This window comes from Penaeus japonicus, unplaced genomic scaffold (assembly GCF_977035675.1).
Source record: "Penaeus japonicus unplaced genomic scaffold, GWHDUDI00000001_assembly GWHDUDI00000016, whole genome shotgun sequence".
Lineage (NCBI taxonomy): Eukaryota > Metazoa > Arthropoda > Malacostraca > Decapoda > Penaeidae > Penaeus > Penaeus japonicus.
In genome coordinates, this window is record NW_028234418.1 from 9,225,374 (window position 1) to 9,234,412 (window position 9,039).

Here is a 9,039-nt window from a genome sequence, read left to right on the forward strand (position 1 = left end):
ACACACACACACACACACCAACACACTACACTCACACCCATATTCCACTCACATCTCAACAAAGACACACACAATCACACACACCACAACCACACACACCCCACTAACAACCACTCACCCACACACACACAACACACTCACACACACACAATCACACCCTACACACAGCACACGCTCACCCACAACACCACACACACACACACGCACACACACACACACACACACACATAACACACACACACCCCACACACACACTAACACACACACAGCACACCACACACACACACACCCACACACACTCACACACACAGCTCACACACGCACACACTCTCACTCACCACACACACACCACACCACACACAAACACCACAATCCTCACAACACACTCACACACACACACTCCACACCAACCGACACCCACACACCACACTACATATAGAATAGATAGAGATAGCGAGAGATATATAGCTATATAGAGATAGACACAAACACACACACACACTCACTCTTTACAACCACAACACACACACAACCCACACAAAGCACCCACCAAGACACACACCAAAACACACACATAGATTTATCTCAACACTCCACCCTCACCAACAGCCACCCCCAAACCACCACACCCACAGACGACCAACTCACACCCACCACACACACACACTCACTACACCCACAGACACCACCACAGACACCCATACACACTCACCACACTACACACCACACACACACACACACAACTCACACACACACCACACACACCCACTCATCCACAGACATACACACAAAAAACACCCCCCACAACAACCCCACACACACACCACAGCACACACGACTCACACACACTTCAAAACACACACAACATACCACACACACACATCCACTCACAAACACACACACACAAATAAACACTCCCTCACTACCACACAAACCCAACACACACACACACGACAACACACACAGCACACTCACACTCTCACCCACACACACCTCACACACACAAACACACACACACCCTACTGCGAACACACACACACCGACTCACACACAACTCACACACAACCTCACAACCACTCACAGACACACACACACCCACACACATACTCACACACTAGACACACAGCAGCACTCACACACACACACACACCATACACACACCACATACAAACACACACACACAACCCACACCCTCACAACTCTACACACACACACACACACACTCACTCACCCACACACACACTCACACTCACACCCCCACACACACCCAAACCCCCCCCCCCCCTCCCCCCCACACACACCCACACCTCAATCTCACTCACACACACACACACACACACTCACTCACACACACCACACTCACAAACCCACAACCACTCAACACCAACACTCACAAACTCACAATACCCACACACACAACCACACACGACCCACACACGCCCACACCACACTACCCACACTCCACCCTCTAACACACAACCCACACACACACCCACACACTCACCAAGACACACTCCCTACACACACACACTACCACTCTCACACACACACGACACAACTCTCCATCTCTCACACACTCACTCACTCACCCACACTGGCTGTACCCACACACCACCTCACACACAACTACAACTCAAACCACCACAACTCACACACTCACTCACACACTATATGTCAATACATATATATACCCATGTATATATTTCATCACGTGTATAATTTATATATTCAAACATATTATATATATATAATGAAATGAAAATTAAAATTAAACATAATTAAATATAAATATATAAATAAATAAAATGGGGATATATTTTATTTCATTACATTCCCAAATATATATAATAAAAAAAAATAATTAAAATATAATATAATATATATATATAAAATATTATACCTTTTTTTTTTCTTTTTTTTTTTTGTATATATATATAAGAATAATAATAAATATTAAATATATATTAAATATCTATATATATATATTATATCAATATATAAATATAACTATTTATAACTATAAATATATATTATTCTCTCAAATATATGTATTAATATATATATCTTATCTATATATATATTATATAAATATATATATCTAAACATATATCTATATATATATAATCGAAATATATATATATATATAAATGAATAATATATATATATATATATAAATATATATATATATCTATATTTTTGTAAATAATATATTCTTTGTATATATATATATATATCTATATTATAATTCTATCTAAAATTTGTATATATATATATATAATATTTGTATATATATATATATATATAAATGAATAAATATATATATATTTGTCAATATATATATATAAATATATATAAATATATAATAAATATAATATATGAAGTATCTATAAATATTTGATCTATATATATTAATATATATATCTCTATAATATCAATAATTAATATATTAAATATATATATAATTATATATATATATATATAATCTATTACATATCTATAATATACTTTCTACATTATCTTATAAATATAAATCTTATAACACTATATATCAAACATAATAACTTCATATATATATTATATATACATATAAATATAATGTATTAAAATCTATAATTTTTATAATATTCCTATATATATATACCCATATATATAAATATATATATTCATATATATATATATAGATATTAAGTATCTATATGTTATATATTATATAATATATATATATATATATATATATATGTATATATAAATATTACAATATATAATATATTAATATTATATATATATTATATTTATTATTATTCATTACATCTTATATATCTATATATCAATCTATATAATATAAATAAAAATATATATAATTATAATTATTCTATATATATATATATATATATGACTATATAAATATATACTTAAATATTTATATAAGGAGGTGAGATATTAAGATATAATAGTCAATATAGTATATTTATATGATTTCAATATTGATAATATAAATATCTATAATTGCTATTATATATATATATATAATATATATACATATTTAGACAATGATATATATATATATATCTCAAATATATTATATAAGTTTATATATTTATAGTATGTATATCCAAATATAATATATAAATTTATATATATCTGATATAAATACTATATAATCATATATATACAATATATCTTATATAAATCTATATATGGTAGTATATAATATATATAAGAGGATATGCATCTTATATATATATTATAAGATATATTCAATAATATATTACATCTGATATATATTATAATATAACTATATATATATTAATAGTATATATATATATATGTATATATATGTATATGAATATATTAAATATATATATAATATATACTATATAGTAAATATATTATCAATAGATATATATGTATATAGATAATAGTTATGTATATTATATAGAATCTATCTATACTATATATATATAAATATATATTATATATATATATATATAAATACGTAGTATATATAATATATATATATATATATATATATATATTATATTATATATATATATTTATATATATATATATATAATATATCTTATGATAGTATATGAAATCTATCATAAATATATATAATATATAAATATTATTATAAATAATACATATTATATACAATAGTATATATATATATATATATATATATATATCATATATATTAACATAATATATATATATATATATATATATATATATAATATAATATATATATTTATAAAATATATAAATATATATATATATATATATAATATATATGTATAATATATATATGAAATATAGTATATATATATATATAAATACATATATTATATATAGTATAGATATGTATATATATATATTTACATATTTTCATGATATATATATATATATATATATATATATAATATATATATATCATATAATTACTTTAATGAACATCTTCATGGTCAATTAATATATTATATATATATATGTAATTGTGGTGTAAGTGTGTAAGTGTGTAAGTATGTAAGTGTGTAAAGTGTGTGTAATACATGTGTGTCATATACATATACAAACATGTAGATATGTAGAACTTTTTATATATTTGTATATCAAATTATCTTGTATAATGTATATATTTTTGTATATTTATATATTCATATATTTAAATGATTATTTGTAATATAATTCAATATTTGATATAATTATGTATATATGTTCATATATATTTATATATATATATATATATTAATATATATATATATAATTTATATATAATATATATATATTTATATGTATATATAATATCGTATATATATATATAATATATATTTATATATAATAAATAATATAGATATATAATATATATAAATATAGCTATGATATATATATATATATACATATGTATACATTACTTACATAGACTCTTACTTATTTTACTTAACTTACTGACATTCCATGCCATTCATTCATTATCCATCATCTATCCTCCATCCATCCATCCATCCCATGCCTATCCATCCATCCATTCCATAACCTCCATTTCCACAATTTTGGTACTTATATCCCTGAATTCGAGTCAGCCCACTGTTTTGATGTCTCCTAAAAGTCAATTAATTCTGATTGCGACGAAGAGTCCCCGAGCACGGAAAGTTACTCGCTTGCTAGTACGAAGTTGCACCAAATTCACTTACGTTTAATGTATGGAGCGTCACGGCACTGTCAACAATTAGGCCAGACAGTCGTGCAATCTTTCCGACTTTATTATTGTTTTCGTTTTTTTTTTGTTTTGTTTTTTTTCGTTTTCTATGAGTGTGTGATCTGCGTTTGGGATTTGGGGTAGGGGAGGAGGGGAGGAGGGAGGGAGGAGGAGATGATGGTGAGGAGGAAAAGGCGGAGGAGGGAAAGAGGGAAAGAGGGTGGGAGGGAGGGTGGGAAGGACGGAAGGAGGGAAGAAGGTGATAGAGGGAGGAAGAGGGATAGAGGGATCCGCAAAGAAACAAAATAAAGCGAGACAAAAACAAGTAAAAAAAAAAAAAAAAAAAGAGAGAAAGAGAGAGAGAAGAGAAGAGAAGAACCAAGATCAATAAACCAAAGAAGACAAAACAGGAAAAGAAAAAAAGAATAAAGAGAAAAGAAGAGGACGAAAAGCAACCGAACAAACAAATTCAAATTAAAAGAAGTCAAACACAAAACAAAACAAAAAAAAACAGGAGATAACGAGAGCCCAAATCTCCCGGAAGTGGTTCTTGCAATAATCGCGCAAAGGAAAAGATCAAGTGACCCTTTCCCTCTCTCTTGAGTTATTCCAATCCGCTTAATTATTATACTGTGAAGTGCGTTGACCTTTCGTGATTAAATAATAACCGTTGAAATGCCATTAGTAAGTGAAAAATAAGGTTAATAAAAAGGATAAGATAATAAGGTTCATGATGGATGTAATTAAGTATTTTTCTTTTTTTATTTTCTAGCTTTTCAGTTTGTTGGTCGTCATTTTCAGATTACAAGTTGCATTCTTATTTGCACAATGGATATTTCTCACGATATTAACATTTATCCAACTTTACATTCAACGAAATTGGCCTGTGACCTCGTATGATTCAATTAAGGCTGCCTCGTGTCATAAACCTTTGATTTTGTTACCAACATGTTTGCCCGGATTATATTAATTTCCTAGCATAGTATAGCACTATATTTTTCGTGCGATAAAGTGCTGACTGTAGCTTTTTTTCTTGTTTTTTTCTTCTTCTTTTTTGTGTGTGTTGCTGTATTGTTTATGCCTTGTAATCTATTTTCGTTTTTTTTTTGTCTCTATCCTCCCCTTTCCCCCTTCTCCTTTCCCGATCTTTGCCTGACTGTCTCTCACTCATTTACTCACTCACTTACTCACTCTTTTGAGTCAGCGGCAGTGACTCACTTTTACGAAGGCTCAGCAGAATTCTGTGCTGCTGACTGACCACGAGGAGCACCAGAGGATCTCGTAAGATTAAATCTTGAAACCCAGCCTAGACTCTAAGCCTCCCCTGCGATGATTTATGACCTGCTGTTTAAAAGACCCTTGGATATTTCCCTAGTCTCTCAGCAACTCGGATTTCTGCCGAACCACGCGCCGTGCTAACCTTTGAGAAATTGGGTCAGTATGGGTCACTGCCTCTCAAGCAACTTATTTGCTCTCTTTAGCTCTTATTTTGTCTCTTACACTTGCTTAATTTCTCTCTCGTGTACTCTTATTTTCATCTCTCTCTGTTGCTTTGTTTTTGTTTTTTCTTTTCTCTCTTGCTCTTCTCTCTCTCTCTCTCTCTCTCTCTCTCTCTCTCTATCTATCTATCTATCTATCTATCTATCTATCTCTATCTCTCTCTCTCTCTCTTTCTCTCTCTCTCTCTTTCTCTCTCTCTCTCATCAGGCTCGCTCGCCTCTTACTCTCTCTCTCTCTCTCTCTCACGTCTCTCCCTCTCTTCTCTCAGTCTATCTCTATCAAATCTATCTATCTACTAACTATCCTACTCTTCTTCTACAGCTCTCTCTCTCTTTTCTTCTCTCCCCGACTCACTCTCTCTCTCTCGCTCGCATCCATCGTTCTTCATTCTTCTCACTTCTTCATCTAGCGGCCTCTCCTCTCGGATCTCTCTTGCTCGTCTCTCAAACCCTAGCTATACATCTCTACTATCTATCTCTATTGCTGCTTCTATCTCACTTCACATCTTCGCTCTCTCTGCTGCGTCTCTCTTTTCTCCTTCACTCTTTCTCTAGTCATGCGATGTCTCTCCTACGGCTCGTCTCTCTCCTCGACGTCTCTCTCTCGCGGTCTCATCTTTCATCTCTCTCTCAGTCTCTCTTCTCATCTGTCTCTCTCTCTCTCTCTCTTCTCTTCTTCTTCTTTCTCTTCTTCTCTTTCTCTCTACTTTTTACACTTACGCCACTCTGTCTCCGTACTCTGCTCTCTCTCGAGTCTCCCTTGCACCTTTCCCTCTTCCTCAATCCCACAGCCCTTCGTCCACTCACTGTCGCCATGCGTCTTTATCAATGATTCTATCTCCCTATCTTTCCTTCTCTTCCCCATTCCTCTCCCTCTTTACCTCCACTTCACCACAATCACACTCCGTCTCATCACACTAGCCCATTCCCTCACATGCCACTATCTCATGACCTGTGCATTTCATTTGCAGTAATTCACATAGTTACTTGCTAGGCTTAAAGGGAGGTACATGTAAAAGGCACGCGCGAGGACATACACAGTGTGTCCGCATGATCTCCTGCGTGTTTCAGTTCATTATCTCTGGTTTGTGTCATGACAAGGATGCGTACGCTTCGACCACGTCTAGGAGTACCACCAGACACACATTTGTGTACACACTGCATATTTGAATTAGTACACACTTCTACTCATTTTTTATATTTTTACCTCTGGAATTGAATTTAGTTGTTGTGACTTAGTGGTATTTTTTTAATTAAAGTTTAGGGGGATTGGAATAGAAGCTGCTGTTGTTGCAAGTGGAGATGGTGATAGGTTATATATTTGCTAAATGTATTTGAGTCATTCTTCACTAATTCGGACGGAATCATAGCGAGTTGTGTAGCCATTGCTATCAGCTTGAGTGCTTGTGTTTTTTTTTTTGTATACTCTTTTTCGTGGACGTTTTGTCTTTTTTAATTCTAATTTTCTATTTTAATTGTACCATAATATTTGGGATAAAAACCATTTAGGCTCTTATTTACTTTGAAGAAAAAAACTTTAGTTTTGTTATCGTCAGTGTTCATTTTAGTCATTATTCTTCAGACTCTGTATCTACATAGGAGTGATTATGATCATTTGCTCTATTTGCTTGCTTGTGTGTGTGTGTGTGTGGGTGGGTGGATGGGTGTGTGTGTGTGTGTGTGTGTGTGTGTGTGTGTGTGTGTGTGTGTGTGTGTGTGTGAGTGTGAACATGCTGGACTGTGGGTGTGTACGTATGTGTACTTGTGAGTGTGCGTGTGAGTGTGTGTATGGGTATGTTCATGTGCATTTGTAAACAAATATACCTGCGCGTATGTATGTATGTATTCACACACAAATACAACCAGAAATATAAGAAATAAAACAAAAAGGAAAGTCCTCCCTCACCCCCTCTTTTCCCTCCTTTCTCTTTCGCTCTGGCACTCATTTCACTGGTCTATTCCATCTCTTCACACTCGATCATTTTCTATCTTCCATCCTCCCGAATCTCTTTCACACTCCAATCTCTCTCTATCTTATACCCTTCCTTTCCATTCTCGTTTCCTCCCTGCCTTTCTCCTCTCCCTCCCTCCTCCCTTCCCCCCACCCCCCTTCCCTCCTCCCTCCCCGCTCCTCTCCGCCGCGTCTCCTCACTCCCTGTGGTTCTCCCTCCATCAATCCCCCTTCCCATCCTCTCTCGTCCCTCCTCCATCCCTCCCTCCCTCCTTCCTCCCTCCCTCCTTCCCTCCCTCCTCCCTCCTCCCTCTCTCCATCCCTCCTTCCTCCTGTCCCTCCCTCCCTCCTTCCTCCTGTCCCTCCCTCCCTCCCCCCTTTCACCAATCCCTCTTCAATCAATAGGAGTGCTTGTGCATATGTGCATATGGGGGGGGGAGGGGGGGAGCGTCCGTGTCTGTATCTGTATCTGTATCTACATCCATCCCCGTATCTCAAATATCTATCTGTGCGACCAGAGACACACACACACACACACGCGTGACTCGATACTCCATTATGCAAAGGGACCTGCCTACCTTCCGTGACCGCAATAAAGGAGCGAACACCTGCTGTCCATCGCGTGCAAATGCTCAAGCAAGACCTGCTTTCATTAGCGAGTCTCTTAGTGTTCCTTGGCTGGCGCGCGTAGGTCCCTGGCCCGTCCCTGGCCCGTCCCTGGCCCGTCCCTGGCCCAGTCCCTGGCTCATCCCGTCCCGTCCCGTCGCCTCAAACTTTTTTCATTTGAGCCAAAACTTTCTGGCCAGATTGGCAATAAGATATTTTAATAAGTCTTCATCACAAGGAAGGGAGGAAGGAAGGAAGGGAGGAGAAGAAGACACACAAAAACG